General features: G+C 42.5%; 1 protein-coding gene across 3 annotated transcripts in view; it reads left to right on the forward strand.

The window, feature by feature from the left end:
* The first annotated feature begins 1,019 nt into the window (after nt 1-1,019).
* The window catches only part of NDST2 (N-deacetylase and N-sulfotransferase 2), a 102,245-nt gene continuing 75,618 nt past the window's right edge, over nt 1,020-27,646 (forward strand). Inside the window, exons 1-2 of one of the 3 annotated variants that reach the window (XM_028729046.2) lie at nt 1,020-1,217; nt 23,199-23,278. The gene's annotated coding sequence lies outside the window, so the exon portion shown is untranslated. Of the gene's footprint in view, nt 1,218-2,186; nt 2,209-23,198; nt 23,279-26,409; nt 26,431-27,646 lie in introns of those variants that run through there. The other 2 variants (XM_077930658.1, XM_077930659.1) reach the window with 2 other exon arrangements.

The raw sequence follows: 27,646 nt of genomic DNA on the forward strand, positions 1-27,646 counted from the left end.
CCCTGCTCCTGCCAACCTAGCAGTTCAAAAGCACATCAAAGTGCAAGTAGATAAATAGGTACCGTTCCGGCGGGAAGATAAACGGCGTTTCCGTGCGCTGCTCTGGTTCGCCAGAAGCGGCTTCGTCATGCTGGCCACATGACCCGGAAGCTGTACGCCGGCTCCCTCGGCTAATAAGTGAGATGAGCGCCGCAACCCCAGAGCCATTCACGACTGGACCTAATGGTCAGGGGTCCTTTTACCTTTAAAAGGATGAAAACACGCATAGATATATTTCAACTCTCCCAACAGTTTGACTCCATCCCTCAAAGGTGCGCTCCTCCAGTCTCCTGAGATCATAGCATTGCTAAAAGTTGGAGGGTCGTATCTGAAGTCTAAACCCCTTGGCAACAGCAAGGAATCTTTTACTGAACCTGGGGCTCGAACCCACAAAACCTTCCTGGGGCTCGAACCCACAAAACCCAGTTGCTATCTGGGATAGCTCAGTCGGTAGAGCGCGTGACTCTGACATCGGAGGGTTTTGTGGGTTCGAGCCCCAGGTTCAGTAAAAGATTCCTTGCTGTTGCCAGGAACATATATATATGTATATATGTATGTATACATATATATACATATATGCATATATGTGTGTGTGTGTATATATATATATATATATATATATATATATGTGCGCGTGTGTAGTTTTTTTAAAAATAAAATAGTACCTTGATAGTAATACCCCCAAAAAAGAAAGGGGGAGAAAGCTTTTTGGGGGGGGGCGGGGAGTCGATGCCTTTTCACAACTCCCTTTTCTAAAAAAAAAATTATTATTCCTGACGAGGCTCTGTGGAGGGTGAGGAGGCGCTATCTCCCTCCGCCGGCTTCCCACTTGAGCCGCCAGGCCACCGGCCGGGGATTCCTCTTCCCTTCGCGGCGGCTTCCGAGCGGAGGCGGGACCGGGAAGGCGGGCGGGCGGGCGAGCGGGCGGGGGTCTCCGCCGTCTCCTCCTCCTCCTCCTCCGCGGCCTGGCCTGCCTTGTTCCCTCCCACCCGCCCGAGTGGAAGATGGCGGCGGAGCGCAGCGGCAGCCGCGGTCTCGGCGCGCGGCCTGAGGGACCCGAGCAGCGGCCCGAAGCGGCCCGGCCCGTGGGCCGAACCTAGCGAGGCCGGCGAGCGGGCAGTTCCGGCGGCTCCAGCTGCTGCTGCTGCTGCCCGGTGTCGTCGTCTTCTCCGCCGCAGGTGAGGGGAGAGGCGGCGGCGGGGCCGGCGCAAATAATACCAGCCGGGATTTGTCTTAAGCTCTGAGGGGGAGCCGAGCGAGCGTGGGTTGCCGAGGAGGCCGCGAGAAGGGAAGGAGTCCGCGGCCGGCGCAGCACCACCGGCTCGGGGTGAGGGAAGACGGAACGGGATGGTTTCGCCGGGCGCCCGGGTTGGTGGTTCTCACGTTCTTCCCCTGCGCCCGTGTTTCTGCCCCTGTGTCCCCTCTCGGGTCGGCGTGGCGTATCGGCTTCCAATGTCGGGAGGGGGAGAAAGAGCCCTGTTCAAATCCCCTGCTCAGCCCCGAAGCTGACGGGGTGACCTTGTGGGGAGCCTCGGTGGCTCAGCCTAAGCTACCTCGCAGGCTTGTTTTATTATTATTATTAATCATAATTATTTATTGCTATAGATATATCCGTAGCCAGACTCGTTGGGCTCCAGCCCACGTCTATGGACAGCACTGGGGAATTGGAACAGATCAATAGGTTATCTCTTTAGGCGTCTCGGTCTCAAGCTGCTTAGGGCTTCTTATCTTGAGCAAAGGGACACCTTCTAAACACATAGAGGTGGTTTAATTGATTCTCAGTTACAAACGAATCTGATAGAAAGAGGGGGGGAAATAAATAATACTGTACCCACAATAACCCACAACAGGTTGGAGTACAGAACCCTCACCCCCTCCAAAAAAAGGGGGGGGATATAACAGAAGCAAATCCCAGTTGAGGTTCATTGGATGTACAGCGGTCAGATAAAAGTGTCTTTTCACAGGCTTGTTGTGAGGAGGAATACCCATATTTGGGTAATATGGCTCCTGAAGTGAGGACAAAATTGCCCACCCTCCAAATATCTTAAACGTTCAGTAGGTACCTGTATCAGTATAGGTTTATTTGGGACTTTTTTTCCAGCCGGAAGTCACCGGAACTCAGTTCCGGCACCTCTCAGGTGGGCGCCATTGCCATTATTGGAGAACAAGGTGAGTTCCGGCACCTCTTTTTCTGGGAAAAAAGAAGCACTGGGTTTATTACAGTGGTACCTCTAGTTATGAACTTAATTTGTTCCGGAGGTCCGTTCTTAACCTGAAACTGAACTAGAGGCGTGCTTTCGCTAATGGGGGCCTCTTGCTGCTGCTGCGCCGTCGGCACACGATTTTCGTTCTCATCCTGGGGCAGAGTTCTCAACTCGAGGTAACTCTTCCAGGTTAGTGAAGTTTGTAACCTGAGGCATTTGTAACTCAATGTACCACTGTTGCTGCTGTTGTTGTTGTTATGCACCCCCTTGGCTCAGCTACTGTGCAAGAGAACCTCCCGCACTGCCCTAAATCCAGCACTGAGAATCCAGGCAAGGAGGATGCCCTCCCTACACTATACCCCGTGCTGTTTTTTCCAGCAGCGCTGGACCCGCTGGAGGATGGCCAGTTATTGGACATGCACATATAGGGAAAGGCACTCCCTCAAATATTTTAGGTGTGTTGAGCACCAGGTAAGAGAACTAAGAGAAAACAACAATCAGGTGTGTAGGGAATCTGATTGGGTTTCAGTGGGTGCGTGAGGTTAGTGAGAAAAAGAAACATGTATGAGATGAGAGATCGTAGAGAGAGTGCAAGAGAGGAGATATTGCTCACTGGTGGGACACATGCTTAGAAAGGATGTATTGCAATAGGCCTTGTAAAGACTTTAAAGGGTTGCTGCCAGTTTGAGTGTGCTGTACAGGCCGGGCCTAGACTAACCAGTGGCCTGACTCTATATAAGATTGTTTGATATTTTCATAAATGTTTTAGATTAGACATTTTACTTTCTTACAATCCAATCCTAACCACGTCTACTCAGAAGTCCTATTGAATTCTAACGAGGTTAGTGGAGTTGCAATGCAGCTGTACTTACTTAATATAAGAATTTCTACTTCACATTTAAAATAATTCCCAAGGGGGATTACAACACAGAAATAAAAACATTAAACACACCCCTAGAAGCATCAACATCTGTAAAGTAGTAGCACAATCTGAGATAAAACTTGATTAAATTAAGGGTTGGAGGGGGGGGGATCTTTGGCTGGTGCAAAAATTACATTGAAGTAAGCATGGGGGCATCCTCCCTGGGGACAGCATCCAGGTTGTTGCCACAAGAAGACCCTATCCCTGGTAGCTACCCATCTCCTCAGATGAGATGGGAACCTGGAGTACTGCCTCCATTGAAGATGGACAACCACATGTGGAGATAGATCATCCTTCAGGTACCCTGGTCCCAAGCTGTAAAGGGGTTTAAAGATCAACACAGCACTTTGAACTGAGTCCACAAATGGCCCAAAAGCCTGTGCAGCTGATGGAGTTCAGTCATGATAATAATTTCCAGACCTATACAGCTACAACTGGTGTGTGTGTGTGTGTGTGTGTGTGTGTGTGTAGCGATTTATTGGACTGGATTCAGCTGTTGTAACCACAAGTGAACTGTTTACTCTGTCTTGCTTTGCTCGCTGTCGGTCTCCCTATCTTTTTCTTCTTGCCTGAGAACACCAGCTTTACACTGCTGGCACGAAAGAGCCTGCCCCTGCTGCTCTGACTGACAGCTGTGTTGGTCTTGGCTTGCAGGGGAGAGCAGGAAGAGCCCCAATTGCAGTTGTTCTGTGTAAGAGGAGGGTTGGTTGTGGGAGAAGGAGCAAACCAGGTAAGGAACATACAGCATGTTCTGTATGCTGCCCCCCCCCCAGCACTTTGAGGACACAATGGTAGCAGAGAACAAGTGCTTTTCCACCTTCATCACTGCCACAGAGTAAGCATAATAATGGCTTGCTATGATTTCGGGACGCGGGTGGCGCTGTGGGTAAAAGCCTCAGCGCCTAGGGCTTGCCGATCGAAAGGTCGACGGTTCGAATCCCTGCGGCGGGGTGCGCTCCCGTTGCTCGGTCCCAGCGCCTGCCAACCTAGCAGTTCGAAAGCACCTTCGGGTGCAAGTAGATAAATAGGGACCGCTTACTAGCGGGAAGGTAAACGGCGTTTCCGTGTGTGGCTCTGGCTCGCCAGAGCAGCGATGTCAAGCTGGCCACGTGACCCGGAAGTGCGTCCGGACAGAGCTGGCCCCCGGCCTCTTGAGTGAGATGGGCGCACAACCCTAGAGTCTGTCAAGACTGGCCCGTACGGGCAGGGGTACCTTTACCTTTACCTTTATGATTTCATGAGACTTTGAGTGAGTTTTCCATCTCTTCTGGCCCAGCCATTTGTGGAGATAGGCACATGTTCTTTAAGTTTTTTCATAGGGAAGATGAAAGAGTGCTTTCCATCTTCTGTTCTCCTTGAGTTTTTTTTTTTTTTAAAAAAACCCTGATGCCCCATTAGTACAATCTTGGTGGTTATGGCTCCAAACTTGATTAGTATTTGAACTTCTAGCTTGCCCCAGGACTTGGGATAGGGAGCAAAACTAGAATAACCAGCAAAACCAGAATAGATTCTAAAAGAAAATGTTACCAAGTTGTGAACTAATGAGCTAAAGTTTGTTCTCTTCTCCACCCTCCTGGAGGACTGGGATAATTTGTCTCTGGGGATTCATTTTTCTAAAAAAAAAAGTATGTGTATATCCAATATTTGTCTCATCTGTCCCTTGCCGCTTTTGAGTTTTGCTGGTATATTTTTACCAGCCTATGTTTTCAGCAACTAATGAGCTCTGATTTGCTGCTGTTTCCTTTCATCAGGTGCTTTTTATTGCTTTTCTATGTTGCTTTTAGTTCTACATTTTAAATATAGTCTCTCATTGTAGGAAAGAACCTCAAAATTGTAGCTTAGATGGAAGTGCTATTGATTTGAATTTATATTTATTTAAAATTGTTTGGTTACTGCATTGCCTAAGCATGTGTCATAACAGGGAGACTTGAAGGAATTCAGAGCAAATGCTTGGATAGTGATATTACACATTTCAACTGCAACTTTCTTTCCATTTGAATATTTGTGTGGATGTGCCCTCCCCATCCCCTTTTGTTAGATATGGTTCATGGCAGCTGTAAATTCTTCACAGAAGGATATATAAGAAATAAAACAAAGAACTTGATTCTAGGGTTGGCATGTAAGTCAATCAGTTGCCTATTTCCCCACTGTCAACCTTTCTTATTTAATTATACTGTCTTTTGTCTGCAATAACAGGAGCGAGTTCTGTTTGTCTCCTAGCCTTGCATTAGTTGAGGCCATGCTGAGTAGTATAGTATAGCTTCTAGAAGCCACATGCTATAACTGCAAGCATCTCTGCAAGCTACAGTGGTGAAAGGTCATGGCTTTAAAGGTCACATTTTTTAAAAAAAGGGTTTGTGTCAAGTCTGCTCCAGAATAAAAATGAACGGGTGAAATTCTGTATCTGTCCATCAGTGGAACAGACAAAAAAAAAGGTTCCTCCCTCCTTCAGCTCCCACTGTGCCCCTCAGATACACTCCAGATACTTGGTGGACCCTTCAGAGCAGATGCGGGTGGGGATTCAGGGAAACAAGTGGAAATTGAAATGCTATTCAGAAGTACTTGAAAATGTTCTTGTGAATGTCATTCTGGTTTTCTATTTTGTTTGTGAACATCTAGGGACATCATGTAGATGACACCCACTTACATTTTTTCACCCTTGTTAAATTCTGGATGTATAGTTGGTCTTGGAATGAATGCTAGAAGATGATACGGAATCAGTGAGGGATGAAATTGAAGCCTAATGGGGACAAAACAGGTTATGTTGGTAGGACAGTGTAGCTCTGGAGGTTTGTAGTTTGTCGTTTTTTGCTTGCCTGGGCAAGGTTATACTTTCCTTGAAGGATAAGCTGCAAGGGTTTCCTGTGCCACGCTTTTCTCCTGAATTGTCCATGGTGTCCTGAGCTGTCATTTCTCTCTAACAGGGACCTGATCCCAGTCATACCTTCTTTGGTAACACCACATATTGACTCCTGTAATGTCAGTTGCACATGGGGATGCCATTGAATAATGTTTGGAGGCTGCACCCATTGCAGAATGCTACCTTTCAGCAAGTTCAGACCTGCCTCAAGGAACATCAAGACTTCTCTAGTGACCCAGCTGCAATGACTATCTATAATATATGCTTCCATTAAAAGCTAGCCCAAGACATTTTGGCACCTGAGGTGAGCCACAAAAATTTGCGCCCCCTCCCCAAGTCAGGGAAGATGGTATGAGTGAAGTTCTACATCAGGAACTAGAGGCGAATAAAGATCTAAAGAGGGAACAACAGTGAAAGGAGAATAGCAGCACCTCCTATTTGCCAAGAGGCTTCTGTAAATGCCAGATCTGCTGCCCCTGTGGGTCCTGCCACCTGAGGCAGGCGGCTCACTTTGTCTCATAGATGGGCCCGGCCCTGCTTCCAGGCCCAATTCAATGTACTCATGATTACAGTATCTTAAAACTCATTCCCTTAAATCTGCAGGGAAGGCATTTTTCTTTTGCCGTGGGAAGTCTGCAAAACCACAGATTTGTGTTCTCTTTGTGGCTGTGCCCATGCACTGAAACGTGTTTCTATCAGAAGTGTGTCTGGCCACTTCACTCAGAAGGTACATGGAGGGTCTTTTGGGGACAGAAGCTGGAGGTGGATGGGAATTTGGGGAAATGGCATGGGAGAAAGATTAAATCCATCTCCGCCCAGCACCTCTGTACTGATCTAATGCAGAGCCCCTGTGACTGCTTTTAGTTAAAATTGCAGTACGGTGCCCAACTTGTCCTTTAGCTACTGCTCAAAGCAGCAGTTCTCAAAGGCTTTCCTTATCCCTTGCCTTTCCTGCAAGAGCATAAGAAGAATCCTGCTGAATTAGACCAAAGCATACCGTACTTCAGCATTTAGTGGGGAGCCCCAGTGCAGAATACAAGTATTCTCCCACTCTCCTCGTCCCGATCGCCAGCGACTGGTATTCAGAGGCGTGTTGCCACTAATACTGCAGGTAAAGGCAAGGAAAGCTGGAACTGGCCTCAAGGTGTGGGGAGCCTTGAAGCAGCAAACCCCAGACTTTTCCTTGCTCCCACCCACCCTGACTGAAAATGGCAAGGAGCAAGGTAACCCTCCTTACTTGGGAGCCACTACCTCAAGGCAAGGACGCGGGTGGCGCTGTGGGTTAAACAACAGAGCCTAGGACTTGCCGATCAGAAGGTTAGCGGTTCAAATCCCCGCAATGGGGTGAGCTCCCGTTGCTCGGTCCCTGCTCCTGCCAACCTAGCAGTTCGAAAGCACGTAAAAAGTGCAAGTAGATAAATAGGTACCGCTCTGGCAGGGAGGTAAACGGCGTTTCCGTGCGCTGCTCTGGTTCACCAAAAGCGGCTTAGTCCTGCTGGCCACATGACCCGGAAGCTGTACGCCAGCTCCCTCGGCCAGTAAAGCGAGATGAGCACCGCAACCCCAGAGTCAGTCACGACTGGACCTAATGGTCAGGGGTGCCTTTACCCTTTACCTCAAGGCACTTGGAATACCATGAAGCAGTGGTTCCAAAATGGGCAGCACATTCTTTGGCACTGTTCAGCTGCATCCTAAAGGAAGGATTACGAGAGGGGGAAGTTTAACTCCTTGTCCCAGTGGATCTTCTCTAACCCCTGATGCCAGGCAGACTGGAAAATAGCTCAGCAGCAGTGAACAGGGGGAGGGGTGCTTTATTGTGGATCCTGCTCAGCTAAGTGAGTGTGTGCATGTGGGTGTATATGTTTGTGTGTGCTGTGTATGGGTGTATTCATGTATTTGCATATATGTGGGGGGTGTCTGGGGTGCCCGCCTGGAAGGTTGGCTGCTCAGGATTGTTGCCTCTCCTTTAATCTCCTTTAATCAGTGTAATAGGTTGTATTAAATTGATTAAACATTAATAGATTTTATTACTAATTAACACATTTTACTGTTAGCACAGCCTCCTAGTGGTGCAGAAATTAAAAATAATTGATGGCACATTTTCAAAGCTAAGCAGGGTCCAGTACGGTTTCAAATTGGGTGTGGGACCATGTGTTTAGATTCCTGTATTGTAGGGGGTCAGACTAGATGACCTGTGGGGGTACCTTCCAACTCTACAATTCTATGATTCATTTGTTTTATTCTGTTATTTTATATATGTTGTCCTGAGCTCCCTTGGCAGTAAGGGCAGGCTAAAAGAAGTAACAAATAAATAAGTAAATGGGCAATACATCTTCTTAAACTAATGTTTTTATTCAATGCCTTTTAACATATGCAGCCATCGTTCAAAAAATTGGTACTGCTTTTTTCTCTTCAAAACTGTTGCTTTAGTAATATATAATCAGATAGAACCAAGGTTTATTTAATTGGGTCATACGCCTATCCATTTTGATTTGTGCTTTTTTTCTTTAAAGAATCATGGTCAGAAAATGTTCTTTGCCATTTTTGTCAAATTCCAGTGTAAACATCTAAATCTCAAAAAATGGAATAGCATTGCTTAGCACCTTCACTGTAATGATGATGATTTATATAGCCTGTTCTTTACGCTAAAGTCACAACGATTTCAACTGAAATGTTAAAAACAGTTAAAACATATTACAATCACAAAAGTAGGCTGGGTCTGAGAAATATACATCTCATTAAAACACATGGTATGTTAATGCCTTCTGGAACAGCTTCTTTGAATGTGTTTCCAATTGTGCCATACAGAATTGCTCTCTTCTGATGACATTTGGGTTGCTGTTCTTAGTTACTGCAAAAGTGGAGGCTAATTTGTTGTCTATGGGCACATCTCATTATTCCCATACAGTCCTAGATTTCACTTTATAACAAATGCTGACTGTAAAAAAGAAAAGAAAAAGCCATATTATATTCTGATAGACAGTCAGTAGCTATATACTAGTTTGCGTGTTTGTAGACTGTGCAAGATTGGTGCACACATGTCAGGAAGTAGCTACAGCGAGCCTCAGGGTCACATAATCCCACAAAAGCTGGGAGGAGGTAATTGGAAGCTTTTGCTTTTAGTTAGCCACAGTTTCCTGTGTGATCCAAACTGTGAACTATGAGCAACACAAACTATGGTTAGTTTAAAGCCAGCCAGCCAGCCCCAGAAGCCATGGTTTGAAATTGGCTTGTTTTAAATTAAAACTTTATTTCCTCAGCTGTGAGAAAGGACCCTGGGGGAGCTCACAAGCTCAAGGCTCATTGTGGCTCATTCCTTCACATTCAGGAATGTTAGACGGTTTAGTGTAGCATGTTAACTCTTGTCTTAATTGTCTCATATTGGGACACGGCATGAAAATATCCTCATTAGCAGGGCTGTTCAGAAAGTGCTCTTTGTTTGACCTGATGATCTCTATGTCTTTTAGTTGAATACCTTATTCTTGCATTGTTTATGGCTTGTGGTATAAAGGTACCGGTAGTTCTTCAATTCCATAGCAGCATGTTATCAAATAATTAGACTTCTCTCTTGATTATATTGAAAGAAATTGTTGTTAGGGCTCCAATGCTTAATTGATTATTTAAAAAAAAATGAAGGGCTTTTAATCAGCTGAATGGTGCTCCTGATAAATCATTTTAAAAGCCTATTATTTTCAGTAGAAGTACTTGTAAAAACTGCAGATGGCAAGTACCATCTTAAGAAGAATTTCCTCTTGCCTCTTCTATAAACTACCTTGCATTCCTCATAAGATGGAAATAGCTAATAAAAGTTTGCATTGGGGCGTTAAAAAATTAAAGGCATCTTTATGGTGGATTTATGACATTAAAAGGGGCATGTTCTCTGTCTTGGTTAGTCCTAAAACCATTTTTGTTGCCTTGCTACATTGTTCCTGTTCAATATTTCTGCACAGATCACCTTGTGTATATTAAATGCTAATCTACTGCAAACATTGTGACATCTTTGTGTTGAATTTGGCTCCATTCCCAAATTTCAGTGCAGCTGTTCTTTCTTCAATAGGAAAAACATCTGAATTGCAGGTGAAAATATCAGCAGAACCTAAATGTGGTCCACCTACGTACTTATTTGTGTTGCCTAATGCTGTAGTACCTGGAAAATAAAACTAGGATTGTGTGTACCCACTCAGTAATTGTGTGAATTCAAAGAGAGTGCTTTGCTCCCACATAGCTGTGCATAATATAGGTATAATGTGTTCATAGGCTTAATTATAATGTGTGCTCTTACAGTTTCCCTTATAGTATTTCTGGTGCATCTACCCTTATGTGCTCTGGGTTTGAAAGGGTGTAGTAAACTGGCCAGGGCATTTGAATGTGGGTGGCAGGAAGCAGATTGCTCTGCCCTCCCCTCATGATTCCTGGTGCCACAATTGCCACTTCTATGCATTCAAGTGATCTTTCGGGGTTGAAGGGAATATTCTTTGATTTACTTTTCCCCATTAAGGTTATGTATGTTTAAGATAGAAAAAAACGTGTAGAGCAGATTAGGAAATATTTTTGTTAGGTTTCTGAGTGTAGTGAGGCTAAGGAACGAATGCCAAGGACCAGCTGAAGAACTAGTATTAGCCATAGTTTTCATGCAGCTGAAAAAATATTGTCTCATAAAATATTGCTAGTTACCCATTGAACCTGTTTTGTGGATTGAAAGCTATTTCTGGAGTAATAGGTTAGTCATCTTAAAATTATAAAAAGCCCTTTCCATAAATATGTTTGACTTCGTAATCTCAATATAAAAGAATTACCTTTAAAAAACAGCAACAACTTTTTATTGAACAACTCCAGACTCTGCTAGTAATTTTCATTGATCTGAAACCCTGGTACTTTTGAAGCTAATGTCCAGCAATTCCAGAATGTGTACATAAATTGAAATTGCCAGGTTGATTTAGCCCTCCATTGATAGAATAATTGACTGTATCAGTCCAGTCTTTAAATTAAATGCACCCTAAGGAAGCCATACAAATAAAATAGCTGACAGAAGTTATCATGCAATTGCATGTTAAAAATAAATAAATCATGCTTTCATTGAGAACTTCCCATTTCCAATAAAACAATATAGTTGCACAAAAATAATCAGTCAACAATCTCACTGTGTACATACACCAGCATGTATGGTGAGTGTGATGTAACTGATCATGCTGTTTTTAAAACATAGTGTGTGCGTTTAAAAAACAGTGGGGTCAATTACCGTATTTTTCGCTCTATAAGACGCACCAGACCACAAGACGCACCTAGTTTTGGGAGAAGGAAAACAAGACAAAAAATATTCTGAATCTCAGAAGCCAGAACAGCAAGAGGGATCACTGCACAGTGAAACCAGCAATCCCTCTTGCTGTTCTGGCTTCTGGGATAGCTGTGCAGCCTGCATTCACTCCATAAGACGCACACACATTTCCCCTTACTTTTTAGGAGGGAAAAAGTGAGTCTTATAGAGCAAAAAATACGGTATATCATGAACCTACCCGGACCCTGAGATCATCTTTTGAGGCCCTTCTTCGTGTGCCTCCTCCATGAGAGGTCAGGAGGGTGGCAACACGAGAACGGGCCTTCTCTGCAGTGGCTCCCCGTCTGTGGAATGCTCTCCCCAGGGAAGCTTGCTTGGTGCCTTCCCTTATACACCTTTAGGCACCAGGCAAAAACGTTCCTTTTCAACCAGACCTTTGCCTGACTTGATCTACACCCTATACCCTTTTTTAAAATGCTGGCTCTCTGGGGGAGTTTTTTTATTGGGTTGTTGGTTTTGTTTTGAATTTATGTTTTTGATATTTTATGTGAACTGCCCTGAGACCTTCGGGTATAGGGCGGTATTGTAAATGAATGAATGAATGACCCTTGTGGTCCCTTACAACTTAACAATTATATATGTGCAATTATCATGTGTTGTGAATTACTGGTAATCACAGATCTCATAGACCTTGCAACCATACCATATGCAGTTTGATCATCAGATTTCACAACTGCATGTGTAGGGCAGACAAAATAGTGACATGAAACACATTGATACTAGACCCTTTTTGTGGTGGTGCGTGTCGGACTGCCTTTCTTGAAATTGTTTTAGAGATGCCTGAGCTTTAAAATTTGGAGTTTTTATTAGTGATATTTTTTACAATATTATAAACTGCTTAGAGATTTCTTTGAAGCTTGACGCAATATATAAATTACCTAAAGAAATAAAAATAATGCACTATGCAAATATTTCTGTTAACAGAGGAAAGGGGTCAGTTGAAAGTCTTTGTCAGATAGTTGCCATTAAGGGCTCATCCGCACAGTGGATTTGAAACCGCTTGTGTGTTGTGTGTGTGTGGTGTCCACACAACATCTTCCTCATCCAGTTGGCAGCCCATACCCGCCCTCCTCCAAATGCAGATTTTCCTGATTTGCTAAGAATCTGAAGAAAATCCATATAAAATTGCATCTTGCCCTATTGCGGATGCCCTGAAGCACATTGTGTGGTCTGGAGTTCTTTTTCCACATGTGTGGTGACATTCTGCTAGCTGCTGTCTGTTGCTACACCCACTACTTCCATTTTCTTTCCATCAGCCCAAAGGGAAGGATCCAGCCTTCCCCTTTCCACTGGTTGTTGTTGAAGGCACATTTGTGGTATTTTTATATTTAAAACAGCTGATTTGTGCAAAAGGGTTCTTGCACAAAACAGCTGTATTAAAATTAAAAATAAAATTTGCCCTAGAAGATACAGGAGGGAAAGGAAGCTGCAGCCTCATGCCAAATCCTTGCCTGGCTTGGAGTGACACACACAATTATTATTTTTTATTTTATGCAGATCTAGTGTATCAGAAAACCTGTATTTCAGAAATAAATAAGAAAAGTGTTCTGGCACAGGTAAGCAGATATCTCCATGTAAGCCCACAAGGGACCTCTGGCTCCCTGGCTTGGTGCAACACAGACATTTTAAAATAATTATTTTTTTCCTGACCTTTTGTGCAAATTTGATCTCTCTCTCTCTGTGGGCATGCCTGAAAAGGTAAACAGATACCGGATTATTTGTGGACACCTGGTTTTGGGACACATATATTTATTATCAGTGCTTTTTTCTAATAAAATGTTTAGGGTACTCTCATTTTGACTCAAGATCACCATTTTATAGTTCAAATTGGGAAAAAGAAATACAGTAAATGGACAAAAGTACAGAGATTCACAAAATGTTTAGGGGTATGTGTACCCCTGCGTCCTCCCAGAGAAAAAGCACTGTTTATTATTATCATTGTTATTATCCTACTTTTTCATACAAATCTGCTACTCTGGAAAATAAAATAAAACAAAACCTCCAAAATGTTTTAAAGTTGCTCACACAGCTAAACAAGATACCTGCACACATACACTTAACAGTCCTCAGATTTCCAGAACATCTGGTGGGAGATGACATCAGACAGCACAAATGTATCCCATCAAATCCCACACACTAGTATGGATATAGGAAATATCAAGATAGATTGTGGAGGCATAATATTGAAAGTGCTCATGTGTGGATATACGTGCAAAAGTGCACGGAGAAACAGTGACCCTTGTAGACCTGAATGGCCTAATGTAGACACAGGCTGTGTCTGGCAACCTGCTAAGGTGAACATGCAGGTAACTTGTAAACATACAGATGCAGTTGAAGTCACAGTGACCCAACAGCCAGTTAGTAAGTATTGTGCAAAATGGTCACTCTTATGGGCGTGGGAGTGTTTCCAACCTAACTGGAAAAAAGTATGTAAATAATTCAGGTTTATAAAGGGTAAGCTTGTGGGTTTCTGTTGACCCCAGAACCATTTCTAGTGATGTTATGGAGAATGTGTAATTTGTCTAAAGAAAATAGACAAATTATTGTGCAGCAAGCATTTCTAATCTCCCTTCTGCTACACACTCCCTTGCCATTTCACCTTCTGTGCTCCCTATTTCACAGAAATTGGGGGCAGGGTGGGGCAGGCTGCAGGCTAAGTATCTGTAAACCTGAAGAATGACGAAACCATTTCAACATGGTATTATGGGGTCACTTTGACCTTCAGCACCCTGTGAGTTTGCAGCCTGCCAGCCACTATGTGATGCCTTTCTCTCTTTGGAGCTATATTCGGGTGGGAGGGAAATTATTTCTATATTCATCTGTTATAGAACCTGCCTGATTTTTTCACAGCAGCCACTTGGTCAATGATCAACAGGTGTGAAACAAATGTGTTGATTGTTGACCAACTGGCTGCTGTAAAAAATCAGGCAGGTTCTGTAACAGATGATTCTAGATGTCTCTCCAAAGGTTTAATTGGGTTGGGCTGCTGTTTTTGCCTCCCAGGTTGATTCAGATTGGCTCTGGGTAACTCTGTCTCCTGAACCCTTGCATGTCTGGATCTTGGAACTTTCTTGCCTGGATCTTGGAACTTTCTTGCTTTGCTTGCAAATTGTTCACCTAAATCCTGGATTCATTGTATGCTAGTAGCCTAAACTGGCATGCTACTGAATTTGTTGATCATTTATAGTCAACAGATTGCCTATAGTTTGACCATGGTAGGTGGAAATTTAACTTTCTTTCATTAAGATCCCAGTAAGGGGAGATTGCCCCCTAGCTCTTAAAACAGTTGGTGGCAAACCTAGCAGCACAGTAAAAATTACCTTGCTGACCATCTGCTAAAACTTCAGGAATTTTGCTACCAGAAAAGTTACTGCTTTGGACTTTCCATAACTTTTACCTTGTTTGCTGTGGAATTCAGGGAGTACTTTCTCCATGTGATCTGGTGTTTCAAATAATGGGTGTTCCTTTCATAAAGAAATTTTAATTCCATTTGTCACTCCAAGCTAACCTTGATAAAAGGCAAAGAGAATTGTTCACTGAATTATTATTTATAGAACCCTTATCTAATATTGTTAGCAAGTTACAATACTTTATTTCATTTATAAGTTTCACAAAAACAGTGGGCTCATTCATTTTTTTGTGATGAGCACAAATATTGATCCATTTGATTATATTTTTCTTGTCCTAGTAAAATCAACACTTTACCTTGATATTAATTGATATAATATGGATTGATTAACTAATATTAATATTGGACCATTATTTCACAAAATTGACCGGTCAGTTGATTTTATGAGCCCCTTGACTCCATCAGTATCTGACATTTGGCAAGCCCAAATGGAAGAGGAGGAAGGAGAAGGAACAGATGGGGGGCTGGAAGACTCCCCTTGTAACTCTAGATGTCAGAAAGACAGAAGAAGATCTGCTGGCTCTCTCCACTGCCCCTTTTGCTGGAATGCAGAGCCTTATCAAGGAGTGGGGAGGACCAGTCAGAGGGAAGGGATGAGTAGGAGGAGATGGCAGCAGAGCTGTGGGCAGAGGGGCCCTGGCAGAGTCTTGTCACCAATAACTGGGCCACCTTGATAAGTGGAATGAGATGCATCTGCCCAGCAGGAACAGACATGTACACACAGCAAAACCATAGGGCAAGAGAGTCTCATGAGTGCTCATCTTTAAAAGCTTGAGGGAATGGACATGCTCAGGACATCTTTGCAGCTTCCATACAGTTGAGAACCTCTTGCTTTATTCATTTACATTGGAATATTGATTCTGGACCTTGTGCTTGCTGCTGAGCCTGTGCTGCTGTTAGCCTGAATCAATCTCTCTTCCTTACTTTCCAGCAGGAGTTACTGTTGTTTTGTTTTCAGACAGGATCTGACGGCTAACCAATTCTTTTGTTATTACAGTGGTGCCCCGCAAGACGAATGCCTCGCAAGACGAAAAACTCGCTAGACGAAAGGGTTTTCTGTTTTTTGAGTCGTTCCGCAAGACGAATTTCCCTATGGGCTTGCTTCGCAAGACGAAACGTCTTGCGAGTTCTTGCGAGTTTGTTTCCTTTTTCTTAAAGCCGCTAAGCCGTTAATAGCCACTAAGCCGCTAATAGCCGTGCTTCGCAAGACGAAAAAACCGCAAGACGAAGAGACTCGCGGAACGGATTAATTTCGTCTTGCAAGGCACCACTGTACTGTATTGGTCAAAGTTCAGTAACCTTGCTTGCCTGAGTGCAAGGGCTAGCCTCCCTATCTTCTATGTGTACCATTCTGATACTTCCCATGTTTGTCCACCTGGAGTTGAAAAGTCCCACCCCGAATCTAATTTCTTATGTGTAAGACATCTGTTGGTTTGTTGCTATTGTGTATGTTACCCCATGTGTGTGTGTATAATGCTGACATAGACCTTGAACGCTCTTGTTTATGTACAACTCAGTGATGCTGTATTAATAGGCACTGTTATCACCTACAATATCTAAGAGGCCTGGCAACTATGAGAAGAATTCATGTGCAAAATCATCAAAGGTCTTTATTAGTATTATTTTATTTTAAAGGCCTTTTAAGGTCTTATAGAGGTGAAAATATGAAAGATGAGGAAGAGTTCCATAGATGTCTTGTGCCCCAGATCATGTTATCTTGACTGTGGAGTGACTCATTACTCATTTTCAGCATGGCTCAGACAAGTAGCTAAGACATTGAACATAACAAGTGTTTTCATTTCTTTGGATTACCCTATTCAGGAATTTTGTGTAATAGAAGCCTTAACATTCAGAGTGTAGCATCAGACTACATGCAGCTAGGTAACGCACCGGGCTTTTCCTGGCCATTTTATTGTTTTTACCGCTGGAGCCTTTTGCTGTGCTGTTTTTGAAAAAAAACATTTTAACAATGGTTTGTGTTTTTTACAGGCTAAGTGGCTTAAAATAGCTAATTGCTTCTGGCATTTGACATGAGATGACAGCAGTAAGTGTAGTCAGATCTCCTATTATCTCCTTAAAGTCAATCAATTGTCCAGTGTTATATGTTTTCTCTTTAATAACTGAAGCAAAAGCTAGTTTCTTTTGGCTCCTCCCAGTGTGTGCTTCATTTTGTTTATGACACTTTTTATTGTTCTTATACATAATCTTCACTGGTGCGGTTCCACCAAAGCGATGACAAAAAAACCCCATGCTCGGAAAACAGTAAGAAACTGCCTTGGACTAAGTCATACTAGTGGTTTGCATAGACTGGTGCTATCAACCTTTGCAATACTCCTGGGTTGGACTTTGTTTTCTTAAAATTCTTTGTACGACAACATTTATAAAGTTTGTATCTGTTTCTGGACCAGGCATGTACAAAATTGACTTGGATTGACATTCTCATGCTGTAGTTTCTATTTTTGAAGACTACTGACGTGTGAATGTGGATTATGTAATAATTCGTAAAGGCACATGCATTGCAGGCCCTGGACCAGATATTCCATGGTTGTTTCTAGGCTGTTAAGCAACTGTGCCCAACTAGGCCAGCCGTTGTCTCCTCCTACCTGGGAGAACCATGAAGGCTTCCATATGTAAGGCTGGAACTTTGCCTAGGCAACAGGAGTCTCCACTGTGTCTGACTCTTAGCTCATGATTCCTGGCATCTGATTCTTGGCACTGGCTGTAATAATTTTGCAGACGTTTAAGATTTAATGTAAGTATCACAGTCTGTGAGAGCTGGACCATAAAGAAGGCTGATCGCCGAAGAATTGATGCTTTTGAATTATGGTGCTGGAGGAGACTGTTGAGAGTCCCATGGACTGCAAGAAGATCAAACGCATCCATTCTTAAGGAAATCAGACCTGAGTGCTCACTGGAAGGACAGATCATGAAGTTGAGGCTCCAATACTTTGGCCACCTCATGAGAAGAGAAGACTCCCTGGAAAAGACCCTGATGTTGGGAAAGATGGAGGGCACTAGGAGAAGGGGACGACAGAGGATGAGATGGTTGGACAGTGTTCTCGAAGCTACAAACATGAGCCTGACCAAACTGCGGGAGGCAGTGGAAGACAGGAGTGCCTGGCGTGCTCTGGTCCATGGGGTCACGAAGAGTCGGACACGACTAAACGACTAAACAACAACAACAACAATCACAGTCTGTACTTTATGCGTTTTACTTCCCTCTGACCTCACTGCTTACATTTTCTTCCTCTCCTTCTATATACCTGCCAATTTAGGATAACACTTCATGCGTGAGTGTGACTGTCATATCGTTGAATCGCACAACTAGGTCGGACTCTGTAACACGGGTCGCAAAGAATCTGGTTATCTATTTGCTTCAGGGTGTTAACATTGACATATAAATATGCCAATGTCTCGGGACCTAAAAAACCCCCTTTCTGTCTACTGAAATAAAATATTATGTTCATTTTTCACATGGTCTAGTCCTTCCCCTGCCCACCCTGTAATATTCTGAAGAGGGTCTCTTATCTAGGCTTCAGAGAGTAGCTGGAAGTGGGGAGTCAGAAAAAGGTCCTCCTTTCCTTCCACTGTGCAGTTTTAATCTGAAATCTTACATGTACTACTGCGCCCAGAGCTCAGAAACTGCCTGCACCAGTGAAATTCCCTGTCACAAAATGTGCCTAGAACAATAGGAATTTCGAACACTGATTTGAATGATGGTTTTAGGTTTAACTAGTTCATTGTAGAGATCTGGGATTTATATGATGAGGTTTATAAACATAAGCAAATAAGTGTATCCAAGAGGTGGACAGTGGGTCATGAAAGCTTATGCCACAACAGGCTTAAATGCCTCCTAAGACTTAAATATTTTTGCAACAACAAACTTACCACTACTACTCTGGAAATAATTCAGCTCCAGTAGCTGCTACTTGGCAACGGTCATATCCATGCTGGTTGGGTTTTGTGTTCTCTTGTGGGGTGCATAGTACTGTGGTGCGTCTGCCGCTGACTCTCTTAAATTGCTTGACTTTCTGACCTTTGGCAAGGGGTTGGGAGGGAAATAATTTCTTCTTTCCTTTGTTGTCAGGATGTATATATACCTATTCAGGAAACCACTTCACACATCTGACAAAGTAGGGTCTTATCCTCGAAAGTTTTGCACCACTCAGGGTAAATGAGCCATTTAATAGCAAAATTAGTTATCAGTGTACACAGATAGTTTAATTCAATTCACAAACTTATATAATTGTATAATATCCATCGTGTCATTCTTTTGTGTGGATCTTACTAGTAATAACATGATGGTCACCATCACAAAAGAAGACATTTCATTAACTCATTATTTATTTGACCAATTTTATTCTGTAAACTCTTAATTGGAAAGGAATTTTTATTGGCTACAAAGCATGTACTGCTATTGTGCCCCCATAAAAAAGTGGATTGCAAAAACTGTTTACTTAACAATAGTTACATACCGCTTAGTTGTAAATAATAATAATAATAATAATAATAATAATAATAATAATAATAATAATATCTTTATTGTCATTGCCCCCTCTCGGGGACAACGAAATTACTTGGCTGCTCCATCCACCCAGGTAGGGCACTCCACACAAAATCAAAACAACTATAAAAACACTAATTAAAACAATACAGTATAATACAGCAAGGAAGATTAGATGACTTTCAAAGTCCAGGCTTCCCATTCAGGGCCGAGATCGCTCTGGAGAAGAAGCTGTTCTTAAGACGGCTCGTTCTTGTCTTCATCGTCCTGTATCTCCGTCCCGACGGCAGGAGCCTCTAAGCAGTTTACAAAGGATAAAATGTGGATTGCAAGCACCATTTTTACTTTATTTTTAGGCATTGTGAATCAGACTGTTTAATTACAACACATGTGATAATAACATTTAGGAAATTTGCTGTAGCTTGATTCCATTATCTTCCAGCAAGATTTAATAATTTGAGCAAACGCTTCTGAAAATGATTATGTGTGTAAGAAGTAAGAGACACGATCTTGTGTGTGTCCACAAGAAAATACACAATAATGATACTTTTTATGGCCCAGGGGAAACTTAATAAACAATAGATAATATAGTAAAGCATAATGCAGCAATGTGAAACCATGTTTTCTAAAAGGAATAATAACCCATATGCCAGGATGAAATGGTTTAAGACACATCTGTGTCTCCCCCCTCCCCAAAGAAAACCTCCCTCATGTCAAAAGCTATTACCCACAAGGATATGATGCACAGTGCTTTCATTGTATGAAACTTCCCCACATCTTAGAAATATCTGTTCCATCAATGTAGCTAATGACATGAATCACCTCAAAGCGTATATCTAATTCATCAGGATGTAAGTTTCAGCATCCATGAAGATCATTTCTGGGCATTAAGTGTTCCACAGTTTGTAAAAGCCTATGCTTTTTGCCTTATGCATTTTGTCAGGGGCAGGCAGGAGTCGGTGGGGGGGGGGGAGAGAGAGGCAGAGGAGGCAGGGGAACAGGAGGATGAGCCAGGGGAAGGGGCCAGCAGTCGGTGAGGTTCTGTGAAACAGATGCTGGGGTTGGTGGAAGAGGGGAGTCAATGGGGAGACCAGGAGCCAGAGTATGGGGCAGGGGAGAGGAAGCAGGAGAAGCATTTGAGGGAGTCTCAAAGGCAGAGTCTCAAAGGGACACGGGTGGCGCTGTGGGTAAAACCTCAGCGCCTAGGACTTGCCGATCGTATGGTCGGCGGTTCGAATCCCCGCGACGGGGTGAGCTCCCGTCGTTCGGTCCCAGCTCCTGCCCACCTAGCAGTTCGAAAGCACTCTTAAATGCAAGTAGATAAATAGGTACCGCTTTATAGCGGGAAGGTAAATGGTGTTTCCGTGTGCTGCGCTGGTGCAGGCTCGCCAGAGCAGCTTCGTCACGCTGGCCATGTGACCCGGAAGTGTCTCCGGACAGCGCTGGCCCCCGGCCTCTTAAGCGAGATGGGCGTGCAACCCCAGAGTCGGTCACGACTGGCCCATACGGGCAGGGGTACCTTTACCTTTACAAAGGCAGAAAACCCCTGCCTCTGCGTAAAAATGTCTGTACAACCTAAAAATTTGCTTCATTTTATTTTTATTACTTTGGAAAACCTGATATGTTTTTCAAGATTCTGTGCCATCTATCAAATGATGTGTGTGGAAACCTTGATAATTTCCCCTCCTGTATTTCTTCCCCTGTAAGTTGTAAGCATTTGATCATATTCTTTCTTTGCATTTTTTTATAATGGTGATACGTTTGTGTGCCACATTTAACTCCTTCAGATAAACTCATCAGCCCTTCTTGAAATTGCTTTTGTTTCTTATAAGGAATCATTTGCTCGTTTTGAAACTTTACTCTAAGCTTCTTTGTTTCAGAAGAATGCTTGAGAGTTAACCTTCGTTCTTGATCACTATTGGGTAGGTTTTCTTGTTTTAAATCAGGCTTCCACCAGTATATTTCCCCATCCTTCAGATCTCTCAGGCAGTAATCCTATACATACTCACTTGCAAGTCTTGTTGAAGTCATTGAGATTGACTTCTGAGTAGACATACATGAGTTAGTGCACTGGAACAAGAAGCATAATTTCCATAAGGGATTGACTCATTGGTGAGTCTTTCCAGTTCCCTTCAGCAGTTTTCCAAGAAGCTGTAAAATCTTTTTACATGGATTATTAAATAAAAATTATTTTAAGTGGCTTCTGGCAGAGATCTGTTGATCTTTTGTAAAGTGTTTGGCATGCATTTTGTGCTATATAAATCATAATTATGTATGGGATTTTTGAGAAACACTTCAGTGGAATAGGAACTCAAAAACTGAAGAATTTCTGAGGTAGCATGCCAAATCTTTATTTGTGAAGATGTTGGAAGATAAAGGCTTTATCCTTGTGCACTTAATATTTAAACTACTGTTTCAGGTTTGGTTTTGTAAATCTGTAATATACTTGTTTAAGGTACTTTGTGCTACTGAATTCTCTGAGCGTCCATGTATTCTGTCTTTATTCACAGCTCTTAATATCTTAAGTGGTCTAAAGCAACTGTCTACAGTAAATCATAGTTGTAAAATATAAAGTTTATACTTCTAGTGTTTTAAAAGGCAGTGTTCCCTTTGGTGATACCATCCTGGTATGGCTTGAGGGTGGTCAGTTGTCTTGAATGGCCCTGACTTTTAGAAATTTTACTAGAGAAGAGTGTATGAGGAGCATGCGCTCTAAATGTAACCCCAGCCCTCTATAGCTCCTCTAAGATCAGTCAGAGCTTTTGGGGGTCACCTCTGCTTTATAAAATCGAGCAGGGGAAATTAAGAGTGCTGCTTGTCCCCTTTGCTCTTTATCCTTTTAATAGAGCCCTAAAACACATAATGGCTTCTCAGTACAGTATATGATGATTGCAGGATCTGGGTTGATTCATGTGGAGAGAAGAGGTCTTTGCTGTTAATTTCTGTACATATCCCCCTGGATTCAGTTTGTTCATCCTCCAAAATATTAATTGTATTGTGTATGATGTTGATATAGACTACTGTTTAGAACATAGAACACAGTGTCCCTGAGAAGGGGCTTCTTGAAACACAGCGGGCTTTAAAAAGAACTAATACTTTTTCAGACCATCATCGCGGGAGCGCGGTAAAATCAATTTTTAAAAGCTCTGGGGGGAAATACAAAGGTCTTTATCTGCTGCTGAAAACGTGAGAGCTGGCACCAGATGAGCCTCACAAGGGAGAGTGATCCAGAGATGGAAGGCCATAGCCCCAAAGGCCCTTTTCTCAGTCTCTCCCCATTCATTCTTAGAAGATGGTAGCATCTGGAGAAGTGCTCTGACAATTATCTCAGTGCACGGGCCATTATAGGAGAAGGTGCTCCTTCAGGGGCCTGTGCCCCAAACCATACACCATTTACTTCAGAAATGGGACTGGCAGCCTACAGGATGCTGCACTCCACTGTGTTGTCTAGATAGTGCTCTGGCAGAGCACTCCTAATTATAGAAAGCCAGCATTCCTTCCCTGATCCAAACTTCATTCAGGAGAAAATTGACTTGCTACACCCTTTTTGCCATCTAAGTTCCACCGGGTTCTTAGGTCATGTGACCAGAATGAAAAGGACTGGGAACAGGTGTAAGTCTCTCCTTGCCTGGTCCTATTCCTACCTCATTCCTGGAACACACCCCTGGGGGGGGATTTGTGTTAGCATAAGTTCTGTGCACTGAGCCCTACCACAGCTGGGTTGAGGGACTTATGCTTGTGTGGCCCTGCCTCGGCCATTAAAACCAAAATCCACTCTGTTTTGCTGGCAGATCTTGGGTTTGGACTGCACTGTAAGTTCTGTAATGTCAACCTTGAATCTCTGTGAAAGGAAACACCTATCTAAGCTCTAATTTTCCTGCTCTGTAACTATCTAATCCAAGTTGTCCTTTCTTCCCTCTTTTAGGTGAAAGGAGTGACTTTGTTCTTCTTACAAATCGGCTTACGAGTTGTGTTCTGGCTGCTAACCAAAGGGGTTGTTGGAAGGTGAGTGCTCAAAGTCCGTATGTTTGAAATATATTTACATTCCATTGAGTTGGGGAATGTTAGACCTGCCAATATCAGTTACCTCAGAGTGCAGATTAGATTTTGCCTACTGGAATATGAACTATCAGCTCATAGAATGTTAAGTGTGATCTGCCAAAGCACTGCAATATTTTTAGTCATTTTCCAGAAGCATGGAGAAGAGAGGTCTGAAAGGTACGGGCTTTTCAGCTGGTATCATGGAGAAGTGCGCTTCCGCTTCAGGGAGTGAAGTTGCCTTATCCTGAAAATGTATAAAAACTGCAACATTTCATTATTAATATGGTTGCTGCTAGAGTGGCATATGCCATGTGTTTAACACATACTATTAAGCACTTGGAAACAAAGCATTAACAGTTGGGGCAATTGACCATTCCAATGTGATGGTGTGACAGTAATGTGCTTTTGCAAATTGAAGAGCTCTAGTTGTGAGATTGCAAACTGAGGGTGCCTTTTATGTTACCGTCTTATGCAATTGGCTTTTGAGTAATGATTTCCATAAAAGCTTGTTTGAATTGGGATGAAAACTGAAGGGGAATATGGGGCATAACAGAACACAAGCTAACATGGAGGAAAACCTTTAAAAATTATATTAGTATATCTTAGCGCAACACATTTTGATCATAAATATCAAATCTCATTAGCTCAGTTCAGGCATCATGCCACACCATGGTTAAGGAAGCTTACCACATGGCTGAATATGATGTCTGAATTGACAAAGTACAAGTTGAGAAAACCAAAATCGAAAGTGAATAGTTTTGAGTAAGTTTGCAAACCATAGTTTGTGTATTATGTCTGATAAGAGGAAACCCTAATAAGGGGGGGGGGGTGTCCAGTCCAACCCTCTGCAATGCAGGAATCTTTCACACAACATGGGGCTCAAAATCACAACCCTGAGGTTAAGAGTCTCATGCTCTAAAGTTCTGTTTCTGTCTCTACAGCTGTGCTGCATCATAGCCTTGAAACCTAACAGAATGTAGAAGCTCAAGTAATAGTTCAGAACTTAGTATATAATAGCTCAGCTCTAGGATCAATCTAGGGGATTGGAGTGATGCTCCAAAAGCAGCTTTCCTTTAGGATTGACCCCTCTGCTCAACAACTATTGAGTGGAGACAGTGATTTCTAACCTCCTTAGTGTGACATAGGTACTGCAGTGTGAAAGGAACATTAGAAATAATGATAGAAATGCTGCCATTATAATCAGTAAAACTTATGCAGTAAATACCATGCCTGGATGAAGCCTAGCTGGAAGGGTGGGGGGATTCGGCAGCAGAAAATAATAGAAACCACCATTTCCTCCTTTTGTAGCAAGAATAAAACACAGGTCAGTTTGATATGGCTATCTTTTCTAGTTATCATATCATGGGACGTGTAAAACAGTAACTGAAGAACAAATATCTTGCAGCGTTTTATCGCGTGGAATCAAAACCTACCCGTGAGGCTCCAAATAGATGTGATATGCTTTATCAGTCTTGTGACAATCATACCCCAAAATTGTTTTGCAGAGGTCACTTGTTTTATGTATGAAGCTGTTATGTTAGGGTTGTTCTATGTATCCTGCTTTTAACTTCTAAATCTAAGCTAAAGCCATATGGCCAACACTGTCCATGTAAATCTGTGTAGATGACATAAAATGGCAGTGGTTGAATTTTTTTCATTAACATTGAAAAGTAATGGTTTGTTCTTAGGTTTGTTTGGAGGACGCATACTGCAAGCCCAGGTTTGGATGTAATGCTATGCTAAACTATGGCTTAGCTTCTGGCAGCATGGCAGAGAAGTGAAACAGCTGAAATTTTAGCAGTGTGCTCCAGCACCCTGTGGAGTTCACCTTTGAACCATGACTTAAAGCAGCAGTGGGGGACCTCTTGGTTACATGCCCACTAGCCTCCCCTTTTCTCCTGCAAAGCCAAGCCACACCTGCCTACAGCAAAGCCTACACCAAAATCATATAATGTTAGGTGTGGGGCAGATAAGATTGGGGCTGGGCCTGAAAGGGTGTTTGTAGACACCTCAACTTTTGCTGGTGCCTGCAAAGCCCCTTTCAAAGTGCTGTGGAAAACAGTGGGCAAAAAAGCAGGGGAAACAGCTCCGCTCACAAGAGGTTGTGGGAGATAACAGTCTGGCTTGCCATGCTGTGTGAACAAAGCCAATATGAATTATCCAGTCATTCCCCAATCCATCCCAATTTGCAACCATTTTGAAAAAAGCTTATTCATCCCATATTGGTGTTTTGATTCCTTATCAAGCAGGAAAATTCATTATATCAACACGCTAATGTATGCTTCCCTTATACAGATGCCAAGTTAGAGCATTTACTAAAAACCCTTGGTTCTTCAGCACTCAACTCCTTTGGTGTTTCAAATGTCAAAGATTTTAAATGTAGAATAAATCTACCAACTGGAGCAAACATACAGTAGTTAGCTCCCTTTAAGACGCTCTGGAGTCTAGGAACTATAGTTGGTTTGGAGGGTGCAAAGTTATTGTGAACTATCATTTCTTTACATGTGGTAAAGTACCGTCTTTTTGTGGTATTCATTCCTCATTTGTATGCGTTTGCTCCCTTTTTGGCATACTTATTGTTTTGCATTCTTATTCCTTTCCGATTTTTTTTTTTTTTTTTGATCAAATACAGGTGGAACACAAAGACAAACCACTGCTTCTTCCATTCCATTTCTCTGCTCCAAATTGCTTCCTCCCAGTTTCATCGGAAGACGTAGCTTTTGTAATGCATAACTGTGTGCAACATATAGCAAGCGCCTTCTAAATTAGGAGTTACGCAACTGGAAAATTGTGCAAGCTGGACAAATTTAGTATTGAATTAGCATACAGTTTTGACTTATAGATTTTGCTAAGGACATTGACTGTTGAAGGAAAGGAAGTTAGGAATATGTTGGCAATTTGGATATTTGCTGTATGAGGGACAAAGACATGTGAACAAGTTATCATAGGGTGGCTACAGGGCATGGATATTGCAACTAGAAGAAAAATGTGTTTAGAATTTATCATGGATTTTGTTGCTAGAATCACAAACACCTCAAACTGAGGGACTTATCACACATTGCATTTCTTAGGTATACCCCCAAGAGAGTGAACTGCGACAAACATGTATCATACAGGTACCATACGTTTATCATAAATATACCACACATTTCTGGTATGCTTATACTCTATCAAACCCAGATCTGTTGCATTGTAATCCAAAAGGCCTGAATTCTGAAATCAGATGGCTAAAAGTTCTGTCAGCTTTTATATATATCCTAATGTCTAGTTTGATATATATTTTTTCATTTTCTTTTGCTTGTATGCCACATCAGCCTGAAAGCAGAGCAGATATGGCTTGTAACTCACTATCTTATGGTATCTACCCACACTTCTCATCAGTATTTGTCTCAAACTGGTCAGTACATCTAATACATCACCTCTCAAACCATTTGACAAAGGAAGGAGAAAACAGTTATTTCTTCCACCCTGCACATAATCATGTGGGCAGATTTATTCGTTTCATCTTGTGGTTTCCTTTGTGAGATATTCTAGAATGATAAAACCATGCCTTGATCTCTGTATTATTGTGGCCCACAATCTAGCACATGCTTACTTGAGAATAAGTCTTGTCGAGTTCAGTGGGACATACTTCAGAATAAACATGAGTAGAATTGATTTGTTTAGCTGTATGTAGTTCTGCACATGCTTACTAGGACATAAATACCATTGAACATAGTGACACATAGTAAATATGAATATCCTGTAGAACCTTTATTTTTTCTCTGCTGGCTTAATTATCATCAGCATTCACAAATTCTTGCCAAGCAGTTTTAAAATACTCTCTGTGTGTGTGTATTTTCCTTTGATTTTTATTTTATTTTACTCTTTTATTTTCAAAACCTCAACACTTCTTTACACCGGGGGGGGGGGGATTCCTACATATAAGGATGTAGGAAACTTGTTGGGGTCATTTAACACAGCCATCTGAGGTTGGTATTGCAGGGGTTTTTATATCTTACGATGTTAACAGTCTCTGCTTATGTAGTGTGAGTTAAAGGTTCTGGTTTTTAAGCTCCTCTGTTAATTACTTGTAAAGGTTATGTGGTCTGGCATTCCTATACACAGGAGTGCCTGAGTGCTATGTTGAACAAGACATGGGAGCCTTTTGCTATTCAGACTTCTTCCTCTCCTTCGTTGTGAACAACGTGAAACTATGGGATGTTTCCGTGTCGCCTTTCCAAAACAAAGAGAGGGTTCGATTTGTATCAACCGGCAGAAAAATAGTCTCCCTCCTTGGGCTTGCATATAAGATCGCCATGAAGACTTGGATCATAAAATATTTTCCCCGCA

This window comes from Podarcis muralis, chromosome 6 (genome assembly GCF_964188315.1).
Source record: "Podarcis muralis chromosome 6, rPodMur119.hap1.1, whole genome shotgun sequence".
NCBI lineage: Eukaryota > Metazoa > Chordata > Lepidosauria > Squamata > Lacertidae > Podarcis > Podarcis muralis.